This window comes from Gekko japonicus, unplaced genomic scaffold (genome assembly GCF_001447785.1).
Source record: "Gekko japonicus isolate JY-2015 unplaced genomic scaffold, Gekko_japonicus_V1.1 scaffold95, whole genome shotgun sequence".
In the NCBI taxonomy this organism is placed as follows: Eukaryota; Metazoa; Chordata; class Lepidosauria; order Squamata; family Gekkonidae; genus Gekko; species Gekko japonicus.
Window position 1 is genome coordinate 1,767,626 of NW_015165237.1, and position 13,323 is coordinate 1,780,948.

Below are 13,323 nucleotides of genomic sequence, written 5' to 3' on the forward strand. Positions count from 1 at the left end.
TATTTTCAGCTTGTGACCCCTCTCTCAGGTCACTCTGAGCAACAGGCTTTGCTTCCCTGACTGATAGGTAGTCAGATTAACTGTAAAGAAAATTTGCATCGGCTCAGCTTGCAGCCAATCAGCATAATGAAAACAGGGTGGGGAAATGCAAATACGAAGTAAGCAAATCAACTGATAAAGAACCAACGGGATTGAACATCACTGGCATCGTTCCACTGCTGTGAATGCAGAAGGAGTGTTTACTTTTGCAAAAATCTGCCATTTATGCACATGCTAATCTAATTTTGGTGCGTATGCATGCACACATGCTCATTTAGGACACTGCCTGTACACACACTTGTGTGTATTCCATTGTACATCTTTTTTAGAAGCCATTTTAAACTCAATGTAGGGTTGCCAGACCCCCGCTGAGGGTGGGGTATCCCCCAGCCCCAGGCCATGTCCCCTGCCACCATCAGGTAGCTAAAGAGAACCAAGGAAAGGATCACAGTACGGGAAATACATGAAAACATCAAAATGAAGAACCACTGTGATAAAATTGACAATAACATTTAATTCTCATGAACACTAATAAAAGCTTTTGCGAATAGAGCTTAGAAAATTCTAACATATTCAAGAGAAAGTCCAAGCATCCTCTATGAGCACCCAGTTTTATACTCATTTCAACAGTCTTCCTCAGTAGTAGTCCTGTTTTGTTAGAAGGAGTCAGCCTCTTGATACAGTTTAACAACTTTTTTGGTTCCTTCAAATAGTAGCTGGATGATTCCTGAGGAAGACTGTTGAAATGAGTATAAAACTGGGTGCTCATAGAGGATGCTTGGACTTTCTCTTGAATATGTTAGAATTTTCTAAGCTCTATTCGCAAAAGCTTTTATTAGTGTTCATGAGAGTTAAATGTTATTGTTAATTTTATCACAGTGGTTCTTCATTTTGATACCATCAGGTAGCTGGTGGGGGGACTTACCAGCAGCGGGGGGGGGGGGGCTTGCCTTTCCTTCCAGCCATGCTGCCAGCAGCAAAAAGAACCCTAGCCCAGAGTCACCAGCAGAGTAGAGACATTACTTCTAGCCAGAGCTTTTTTTTGAATAAAAAGCCCAGCAGGAACGCATTAGCATAACAGGCCACAACCAACAGCAGAAACTCATTAGAATATTAGGCCACACTGCTGCTTCTTCTACCTGCTTAGTACACTGAAACCAAGCCTCAAAATGAGGGGAAAGGACCGTATGCGGCAAACGTCTCACAGCTAAACAGGACCCCAAGCTCAGTCTTTTCTCAAATCAGAGGTCTCAGTCAGTGAGCATTGAGAAGCAAGGCATTGCAGTGACCAGTTAGCGGGGAAGCACAGCAGAGGCATCTAGTGGTGAAATTCAGAATTGCAAGAGAAGCAATTTTGACGCAAAAGCTATGCACTCAAATACCGCAACAGCAGGGCTTTGGGCGGGGAGGGGAGGGGCGGGCTCGGAAGCCAGCTGGAACTCCATTCCTGTGCGTTCCTGCCCAAAAATAGCCTGGTTCCAGCACACATTAGAAGTGATGTCATCTTGTCACCAGCAACACGGTGACACTCTGGTATTTGGGCAGAATCACTAGGGTAAAAAGCGCTTCTACCATAGAGTTGTTGCACAAACACCAGAGCATTGCCACATCACCAGTGATGTAATGACTTCACTTCCTGTGTGCACCAGATGTCGCTGCAACACATCAAAGTAGGCCTGCTCCATTGCTGGTAAGTCCTCCTCACCACCTGCCAGTTGTCAAGGGGCACCTGGGAACCCTGATAAACTCATATGCTAAGCAAGTTATAGAGGAGGGATCCAACCAGTTTTGGGATCCATGCAGAGTGGGGCCTATCTCCTTTCAATGGGTTCTTTTAACATTTTCCATGGTATAAAAGAACACTGTAGTTTGTGTCACTGTCACAAGTCATGGAGTGAAGACTTCAGCTGACCTTAAAATCCAGCTACGGGCGACTTGATGTTGGATATTTGGTGTGAGAGCCATTCACAAGCATGTGCCCATTCAGCCCACATATGAGTAATTCTCGAAAGCACTGATATTTCTGTGCAACTCACTGATTCTACACTAGGGTTACCAGGCCTGGCCTGACAATCAGTGGGAGACTGGGGGCGGGGTGGAGATACGAAGAGGAGCTGCTGGCGATTATGTCATGCCACTTCTGGAGAAAGTGACATCACATCTCTACAAATCACTAGAAGCATTATGGTAAAACCATAGTGTTTTCAGTGATCCCTAGAGAGGACTGATGTGCCATTTTTAAAGAATTCTCAGGGGATGGGGGCAGGGATGCCCCACCCTAACTGGGGTAATGGCAACCCTATTCTACACATTGACAGCCTGATAAGAGCCCATGTTCTAGTTATGCAGGCCAAAACAACAATTTCTGTCTTAAAGCAATCCCGCCTTTTTCTCATGAACCCCCCCAGCTAAGGGAAGAAATTATGGGGCCTGGGTTAGTTAATGAGAAGGAAGGATGGAAGCAAGAAAACAGTGGTGCCTCTAGGCTACTGGCTTCCACAGGCGGGCAGAGGAGGATTACCTGGAGGAAACCAAAAGATAGAGTGCAGCTTTAAAACAAGCCCAAAGGCCCTTTTCTAACCTCTCAACTCTTCACAAACCCAAAATACCAACAGGGTTTATTCTACACATAGGGGTGGGAAATCAAAGTAGGAAAAAACTGTATAAATGTATCTCACTGGTTCCAATGTCTGCCAGAAGAATGGGCAGGTTCAGTCTGTTCTCTGACAGTGGAACTCCCACCCGTGGCTACCAACTGTATAATTTTTGATTGTAATATATGTGATAATACACATTTTACAGGATAATGTTGATATAAATAAAAAGCACTGAAGCAATAATTATGCTCTCTGGTAATAGTGCCTACGATCTTTCTGCTTTTCATGCATAACAAAGCACTTTCTTAGGAGATCTTAAAGAGATTTAGTTTCCTTCAGCATTCACAAAGGTGGACCAACAGCAAGCTAGATTTGGGGGTGGAGCCTTAGAAGTACAGGGTTTGGGGAGATGATAGACAAATAACAGAAGCCACTAGTATCATTGCCAAACTCCAGCTGGGGCCTGAGGATTTACAAAAATTTTCAAAATTACAACAGATCTCTAGTTGACAATGGCCAGTGCCCCTGGAGAAAATGTTGCTTTGGAAGGCAAACTCTATGGCAGTGCGGCCAGCTAAGTCCTTCCCCTCCCCAAACCCTGACTTCCTAGGCTCCCCCCCAAAAAAATTTCTACAAATTTCCCAATCTGGAGTTGGCAACCCTAGCTATTCGTTTCTAGCACTTTTAAAGTCCAGGGCTGGGCACAGAAAAGAACATACAAACTAGGGTTCCCAGTCCCCCAGTGGGGTCAGGGGAACCCCTGCATTTGCAGGCAATTGCCAGGGGGACATCCTGCCCCCAACTGACCTTCTCAGGTGACGTCTGGTAAAACCGAAACTGCAGGCCCTGATGTTGAGGACATCAGGGGGCTGACGCTCTGGTTTGTAGGCAAAACCCTATAGTTGGAAGCCAAATTTACCATAGAGTTTTGCTCAAAAACCAGAGCGCCCTCCAACGTCCCTGGCACAATGCCATCACTTCTGGGTGACACCAATGTGGTGGGGCCTCCCAACATCATTTCCAGTCTCCCAGAAGGACATTGGGAGCCCCCCGCCAGCCAGGTAAGTGGACCTGGCAACCCTAATACAAACACTTGAGGCTGTAAATCTCTTTGTGCCTCCCCCCCCATACACCACTCAAAATTTGAAATCAGAGTAGTTGAAAATGCAGTATTTTCCCAATCCCCTGACATTTATTTCTGAAGAGTTCTTGTGCTGAATTCTCAGACTGCTGGTTAAAAATGGAGGGGTGTTTAAGGAACAGTTAGGGGAAAGTGCTAGATGCATAAAAAGTAGTTTGCTTTCACAGGCAATAATTATGAATATTTGGCAGTGTTATTCTGTTGCAGTAGAAAAGAGAAAGAGTCCAGTAGCACTTTAAAGACTAACAAAATTTAGTCACTTTTTCAGACTAACACGGCTACTCATCTTCATCCACTAATCTGTTATTTAGTTTTAAAATCATGTTAAATACCTCATATATCCACTAGAGGGAAGCATTCATCCTAGCTGAACTGTTTAAATGTCTAGGGTGTGTGTATGTATGTGTTTTTTGTATATTTTTAAGATGAGAATTGTCCTTGTTTGAAAAAAAAATGGTCATAATCCTGCAGAAGATAACTTCAGTAGGAAAGTTTCTTTACTGCTTCTTTAAATGTATTAAGTACATAACGTCTGTTTAACTCTCACTATAGTAATATCCTAATACCAGCATAATGTACAGCCTGGTCTAAACATATCAAAATTTAATGCCAAGAAAAGTATAGACTTTCTGTTTGTGGTGATTTGGTTTGTTTTTACTAGTGATAGGCCAAAGAGTTACATAATGTACTGAAAACCTTGCCCCTACCACTGGAAATCTTGCTTTGCTCTCCCCCACAAACTAGTTGAGATTTCTCAGTCTTGAGAGACTAGAAACCTGCTTTTTAACTGAAAAACCTGAGATTCTCAGTTTGGTCAGTCCTATGCCCAATACCAATAGCTCAGCTAGATTGGTGTGACTTCAGAATATATAACACTAACTTAAATATGTGATAAGCAACATGTAACTGAACCTGTTCTTTATATGATCTAAAAGCGCTATCAGGTTAAAAAAAAAAAGATCCAGGTGGGGTAGCCGTATTGGTCTGAAGCAGTAAAACAAAGTCTGAGTCCAGCGGCACCTTTAAGACCTGCAAAGTTTTATTCAAGGTATGAGATTTTGTGTGCTCGCACACTTCCTCAGATACATTGAAATGGAAATTAACAGTCCATACATATAGACAGATGGTAAACAGCAAATTAGCACACAACATAATGAAGATGTTCTGACAGATGCAAAGGCCAGACAGGAATAACAAGCTAAGTTTATATGGACACCATTTGTTTGGATTTATTTATGGGGGGAAATGTGGTGAAGCAAATAAATATGTCAAAAAGGACACTAATGTATAAATGTATCCTTAGTCATGCCGGCCACATGACCACGGAAATGTCTTCGGACAGCGCTGGCTCTTCGGCTTTGAAACGGAGATGAGTACCGCAACCCTAGAGTCGGATTCGACTGGCTTTCGAGCAAGGGAACCTTTACCTTTACCTTAAGAGTAATCAACTGAGATCCTGTTGTTATGCTCCTTTTGTCTCCTCTCAAGCATGGAGGGTGACTAGGAGCATCCTTTTCTTTGAGGTGGAGTGAATGGTTGTGCAGTGTTATGTCTTCTCTGTCACCAGATCAGAGAAATACATTTCGATATTCATTGCATGACATTACAATCACCATTCCAATTTACTATTCCAAACAACAAATACACTAAAATAAAGAGGATGTATAGCCCTTCTTGGTGCAAATACATATGTAAGGACTGGATGAGTTTAGCATATGTTGTGAGATAAGAAACCAGTATCCCTATTAAGTCCTGGGGGGCGTTGTTCCGAGAATTATAATAACTTGTAATTCTGCAATTTCCCTTTCCAGTCTGTTTCTGGTGTTCTCAATTGTACCATGATTGTGTAGGTTCGGGAGGGTGGATACTTGATTTTCCCCTCCAATTGATCATCACTGCAGTTGTATGTATTCTTCATCCATGCAAATGTAAGTGTTGATGATTCATAACAGCGACTCTTAACCAATGATGTCCCTGACTTTATAATGAGTAGAGCTCCCAGGGCGTGGTCTGAAGACATGTGAGGGGACTGGCTAGGAACCTTATGCAAATCGTCTTGGGCTCCTTGGGGAGATGGGATATAAGTGGCACAAATAAGTCTCAGGCCCTTTAAATAATCATGAGTACGATGCATACCCACTGTTTGTCAAGTCCAGTTGGTTACAAAGAGAGTCAGGGCCTTTCCAGTTCCTGTTCTGGGCAATACGCTGCTGCAACAGAGTACATCAGTTAGGGTTGCCAACTATGGGCTGGGATTTGGGGGTGGAGTTTAGGGAGGGGAGGAACTCAGCAAGAATATGATGCCATACAGTCCACCCTCAGAAGCTTCCCTTTCCTCCAGGGGACCTCATCTCTATTCTGCAGGTCAGCTGTAATTCTGGGAGAACTCCAGACTCGACCAGGAGGTTGCGAATGCTTAAATAAGTTACCTTTGCCTTCTTTTTAACTAGCTTTGAAAGGGCATATAAAACACTCTCGTTGTGGCTGGCTTTCTGGTAAAGTATTGGCTAGTATTTAAATAAAGACCTTTTAGATAAGGAGCACCATTCCGACATTTGACTGTGAACTTGGCAAGCAAGAAATTCAACAAAGTTACCAGGCCACAGAGTAGCGATGTTACGGAATTTTGTGACAATTCTGTTCAGCTTCATAAAGTTCCTTTCATGTTTCTCTGCACTCGGGACACAAAAAGTCATCCTTCTAGACCATAGTTTGATTCTAGACCATAGTTTGAGTCCAGTGGCACCTTTAAGACCAAGAAAGTTTTATTCTGGGTTTAAGCTTTTGTGTGCATGCACACGTCTTCAGAACTGTACACACAGAAGCTCATGCCCAGAATGAAACTTTGTTCTGCTGCTGCAGACCAACATGGCCGCCCACCTGAATCTACCTTCCTGACCATGTTATTGAAATTGGACAGAATTATTGCTATTAAACCTCAGATCTGCTTGTGCATCGGTTGCTCATCCCAGCCTTAGAAGTGATGCCTAACATTAACGTTGTAAAAGTCATTAAAATAATGCAAAAGAAACAGAACCAGGAAATTTTGCCAAAGAAATACGGCAGGGTGACAGCAATCTTGCAAATGTGCCCAACAGCACAACATGGAACGAATACATAGGTATTCAAAGTGGTCAGCCCGTGTTGGTCTGAAGCATAGAACAAATTTAGAGTCCAGTGGCACCTTTATGAGCAACAAAAGTTTATTCAAGTGTGCCTTGCACATGAAAGCTCATACCTTGAATAAACTTTTGTTGGTCTTAAAGGTGCCACTGGACTCTAAATTTGTTCTACATAGGTATTTGTACATCCCTACCATGCGCCTCGGTGTTTAGTCATGCCGGCCACATGACCATGGAAATGTCTTTGGACAGCGCTGGCTCTTCGGCTTTGAAACGGAGATGAGCACCACAACCCTAGAGTCGGATTCGACTGGCTTTCGAGCAAGGGAACCTTTACCTTTACCTTACCATGGTGTGACCCATCAGTGAACAACGAAATCAAACATGTCCACAAATACAGTACTGAATGCTTGATCCAAGCAGTATGCCGGTCATATCGTTACACCCTTGGAGCAATGGGTGGTCCAGGAAGTGGGCCCACTTTTGTCATTGGACAGCTGGACTCATCATCACCGCAGCAATGTTTAATAAGCCTTATTTGTTGAACAATGGTTTTATCTTGGCGTGTGATCACAGCTGTTTTATTTTAGTGATGTAGCAGCATTGGCAATTAAATCCATATTGCTCCTAGGCTATTTATTTTCATGGAGTTGGTCTCCAGTCCATTGTCATGAAAGAATTCTTTGTGAATTGCAAAGGAGGAGGGGGTTTGAGGATGAGTGGGAGGGAAGCTTGCTTATAACCTAGATGTCTATTTCTCTTTCAAATTGACTGCTGAGGGCCAATATTCAGCTGGGAGACGTATAAATAAGCATGTGGAGGGAAAACATCTATTAACATGATTAAATTTCAGACAGTTACGTGTTGTTGTTTTTTTTGCCCTCAGTGTCCAGTCCATGCAAAAACAGCCTATACGGCATATTAAGGCTACGTTGGACTGGTGGATTAGCCAACTAAAATTCTAGGTGGTTTATCAGTGGGTCCAGTTTGAATTGATAAAAGTTGCTGTTTAGGGACGAGCTGGTCCCCCTTGTTCCTTTATAGTATTTTGAATTTTATGGATTTATTTAGAGAAATGTTCTGAGTGGCATCTGCAGAGGCCAGCTTGAAGTGTCGTACATGATAAAAACAATACGATAAAAATGATAAAAGTGTCTGCATAAAAACAAGTGTAACGTGTTCACTCAGTTTAGTCCTCCTTCATTCCAGTTTAGTTAGAAATTTGTTTCAGACACAGAGCTGTTTTCTGTTCCTCCATTTTGTTTTACTTCCTCTGAATTTCAGGTGTGCATTGCTAAAACACTGCAAAAAAAAAAAGCATTCTGACAAAAAAAGCATTCTGTTCATAAACTCATCTCACCATTGATCTTTTGTAGTATTTTATCAGGGAGGCAAGGACAACATTAATGTATAGGATAAGGAAATACGCCAAGGGAGAGAAGGAACTCAGGTCACTGGCAGGCCGCATGCACGGTATCTTGACGAACAGACCAAAGAAGGAGTCCTAATCCTCATTTCCACTGTGGAAATAGAACTATGATGGTTGGCATAATCTGGAGAGAAATTCAGATAAGGAGAATTAGGGACTCTTATTATAGTACCACAGGGCTTGATAAATGTTAAGATGGGTTAACTTTGTTTCATTTTACCATTTGTATTTTTGCCACTTGGAATTCCCAAGATGATCTTGCTTTCAATGGTGGCTGTTTGTATATTTCTAGAAGGGTGGTTGCGTGAAGATTGGACAACACATGCTGGGGGTCCATGATTGCTTGATGCAGAGAAACTTTTCTCCCTCTCCCTTAATACTAGTCCTCATGGCAGGGTTGCCAGCCAAGGAGCTCTTGGGGGTGGAGCCTGAGGATGGGAAGTATTGCAGAGACTGTGATATCACTTCTGAGATATCACCTAGATGTGATATCACAGCCTGCCTCCCCTCCCCCCCAACACTCTAGGAATTCTTAGGGCCAGGAGAACTGGGATATTGTTTCCTCTTCTTTTTCTGCTGCTCTTCACGAGTGAACATGGGCAAATTGGGGGTGGTGGTCAGGAGATTGCCCTCTCTGGACAGACAAATGATGAGCCTAAGTCAGGGTCACTCACCTTTTGAAAGTAGATTTAAGGCAAAGGAAGTACACTTCACACAACGGGTAGCTCACTTGTGGAACTCACTGCTACAAGATATGGTGATGGCCACTGGCTTAGCTGGGCTTAAAAGGGGGCTGGGCAGAGTTACAGAGGATAGGCCTATCACTGGTTGGTAGCCATGATAGCTGAATGGGACCTCTAGAGGTAGAATGACTCTAATTTTCAGTTGCTGGGGAGCAGTCAGCAGGTGAGGCCTGCTTCCAGCAGGTGCTTCTAGTGAGATGCCCGGTGACACCTGACTTGCTACTGTTGGAAGCAGGGTGCAGGACCAGACAACCATTGGGTTTGATCTGGCTAGGATGCCAGCCTCCAGGTGGGGCCTGGAGATCTTCTGGAACTACAACTAATCTCTAGACTGTAGATATCAGTTTTCCTGGAGAATCACTTTTTGTGGAAAACATAACAGCCTGCTGCATCTCTCATCATTTACGACTGTTGCAACCTTCATCAATCTCTTATCAGGAGCAAGATAGTCTACAGCATTGGAATAGCTGTAGCTGTGGACTTTTCTATTAGTAGATATATAATGTTCTTTAGGTTTTTGTATTAGAATGAACTAGGAATCAGGACCGTTGTAACAGTGAAGACAACGAGCACTAGCTTGGCCACCCAGCCGCAGGGCCCCGCCCCCTTCCTGGTGCCCCTTGGCCACCTGAGTCCCTGGTGGGCAAAGGCCACTGGAAGTGCTCCTCCCCGGCCGGCCAAGGGGTTGGCGGGCCCAGGCGGGTGGTGTCGTTCCTCCCACCTGCCAGAGGGCAGGTCTACCAATATAGTGGCATATTCCACTGTAATGGTAGACCTGCCTTCTGGAGAGCAGGTCTACCCACCCCCCTGCACTATCTTGGTAGACCTGCCCTCTGGAGAACAGGTCTACCCACCTCCTTCCACTATATTGGTAGACCTGGCCTCTGGAGAACAGGTCTACCCACCCGATTCCACTGTATTGGTAGGCCTGGGCTCTGGGGAGCAGGTCTACCCAGCCCCTTCCACTATCTTTGTAGACCTGGCCTCTGGAGAACAGGTCTACCCAGCCCCTTCCCCTATCTTAGTAGACCTGCCCTCTGGAGAGCAGGTCTACCCACCCCATTCCACCGTATTGGTAGACCTGGCCTCTGGAGAACAGGTCTACCCACCACATTCCGCTATATTGGTAGATCTGGCCTCTGGAGAACAGGCCTACCCACGCCATTCCACTGTATTGGTAGATTTGGCCTCTGGAGAACAGGTCTACCCAGCCCCTTCCACTATATTGGAAGACTTGGCCTCTGGAGAACAGGTCTACCCAGCCCCTTCCACTATATTGGAAGACCTGGCCTCTGGAGAACAGGCCTACCCACACCATTCCACTTTATTGTTAACTTGGCCTCTGGAGAACAGGTCTACCCACCCCATTCCACTGTATTGGGGATGTAGAGCTTACTAAAGTGTTTCTCAGCACTTTTGGTTGGTGCCTGAGAATACAACATTAAGGATTCAATTTGCACAAGTGAAATCAGAATGGAGGGTTGTCTTTTTTGGGGGGGGGACGGGGAGGGAGTGAAACAACACTGATACGATACCATCCCTATTCCGAACCTGTTCTTTTGCTTCTTCTAATATGTGGTTAGCAGAAAGACTACAATAGGCTTCAGGGGCAATTTGTTTAAACTCAGAAACATGCAATATCTCCAAATAAATATAGCTTCATGATGCTGGAAAGTATCTGTAATCAGTGACACAATATTTGATTGGGTAAGCATCCCAGCATGTTAACTTTTGAAAATGCAACTCTTGAAAGAAGTTAATCCTTTTTGAACACATGAGAAAAGAATCAGTATCTCACAGTTTTGTACATCTGTTTTAATCCAGGATAATTGTGTTCTTCTTTTGTTCCTTCTGACCTGTGTCCCCAAACAAACATTATTTTAGGTTTATTTTAGGGTTCCCCCCCTGCGATCTTAAAAAACAAAACTCCATGCAGATTATTCATTATTCTTGACAGCTACTATTGAATCAAGACAGAAAGTTGGAAGCATATTGTGCCGGGGGCTCATTGCATTTAATCTTGGATTACTTTCAAGTAAGCACTTCAGTATTAATAAAATAATTTCAGTTTTTCATGAAAGCTCCTTAGGCAGTTTTTCAAAAAGTGCCATAACCCCGGAAAAGTGGATAAGTTACCATTTCTCATCGAAGGGCTCCCCCCCCCACACCAAAGGAGCAAATTAATCAGTTCACGAGAGAGAAACAAAAATAATTCCCTTGCAACTCATTTCATTCGTGAGTTTGCTATACAGTCATCATTGGCCATAATTCTTGGTAGGAACAAAGAGGCCACTTGGCATCTATTGTAGTTCTTAACCCACTAATGGCTTTTTATCCTCTCTCCTCCCTATTCTGATGTAAATTGTGGGATCAGAACTTTGCACTATGGCACCATGTAGATGTTAGGTTTTATGGATCTGTATTTTTAGATTACTTATTGCATTTTATATGTTGTATTGTATTTTATATGAACTTGTTGTGCACTGTACTGAGCCCACTAGTGGGAAGGGCGGTACAGAAGCTTAATGTAATAAATAAAAATAAAATAAATTAACGAGTCAAACTACATAAACTACATAAAACACCAAGCAAGTATCAATGAAGAGCCAGTATAAGAAAGTCCATTTCCATAACTGAACTTTAAAAATACTGATAATTGACTGATATGCTGATGACATTCAGATGTATTTGTCAAATATACCTTAACAGATTTTCTTTTCTTTTTTGAACAGTCATATTCAGGCCTGACATGAGCCACATTTGGCTGTAGAGCTATCAGCTACAGACCCCTGATGCAGCAAAACCTCGATGAGAAGTATTATTATTATTATTATTAGTAGTAGTAGTAGTATTCATATCCTGCCCTTCACTTGGAGTCTCAGAGTGGCTTACAATCTCCTTCCCTTCCTCTCCCCACATCAGACACCCTGGGAGGTAGGTGGGGCTGAGAGAGCTCTGAAAGAACTGCTCTTGAGAGATCAGCTCTGAGAGAACTGTGACTGACCCAAGGTTACCCAGCTGGCTGCATGTGGAGGAGAGGGGAATCAAACCCGGTTCTCCAAATCAGACTCCACAGCTCTTACCCTCTACACCAAACTGGCTGTACCTCAGAAAGGACTGTACCTCAGTAGAATAACTAAGACAAAGGTCCCAGGTCCAATCTCCAGCATCTCCAACGAAAAGAATCTGAGGTAGCAGAATGGAAGAACTCTGAGACCTGGTACTACTCAGAGGGGACAATACTAGTCATCATAAGGCAGTGTTTTTCATAAAGTATAGCCATGTCTAAATTGTAACCAGTGTGTAAATATATGACCATGTATAAATCGTAACATTTTTGTCTCATGGGTAATAATTGCTGTTCAATTAGTGGGGATTTGCTTTGATCCCCCCTCCCTTTCTGTTGTCTTAAATCTATGAGGTGGAATCAAACTCGTTTTTCTGCTGGTGAACTAGGTAAGAGTGGTCCCTCCTTGACAACCCCAAGCCAATTATGCTGGGGACCTACACAGACAAAAGCTACGTGGGATGGGAACAGGAGGGGAATTCAGTGAGACTGAACAGAATTGGGCTGGAACCAACCTATGTTCTGAAAGCTTCTTGACATAACTTAGTAAGAACCAGTGTGGTGTAGTGGTTAAGAGTGTCAGATTAGTATCTGGGAGACCCAGGACTGAATCCCCACTTGTGCCATGGAAGTTTGCTGGGTGACCTTGGGCCAGTCACACACTCTCAGCCTAACTGACCTCATAGGGTTGTTTTGAGGATAAAATGGAGGAGAGGAGAATGATGTAAGATGTTTTGGTTCCCCATTGGGAAGAAGTGTGAGACATAAATGAGAATGGTGTGTTGGTGAGGAGATTCTGGAATGACAGGCTGTTTGGGATCATTTAGGGGGATTCTGATCATATTTCATTACCCCCCCATCCCCTTTCATTATTTTATATAGAGACTAGCCTGCTACCCATGCGTTGCTACGGTATTTAAGTTCCATAAATCCAGTTATAATACTGATGATGTGAAATTTGAAATGTGACATTTGTTGTAGGAATTCCAACAGAGAAGATTGTAGTGTAAGAAATGAAGTGAGACATACGTACTTTCCCCCCCTCTCTACTGAAGGACCTCTCTCTAGACCACATTGGTGGTTCTGCCCTCAGGTGCTAGGATCACCAGGCTGCTTGATGAGCTCATTCTGGAGCAGACCACATAGAATTGTCCATTTAAGAAGCAGTCGTCTGTTAAGTCCACT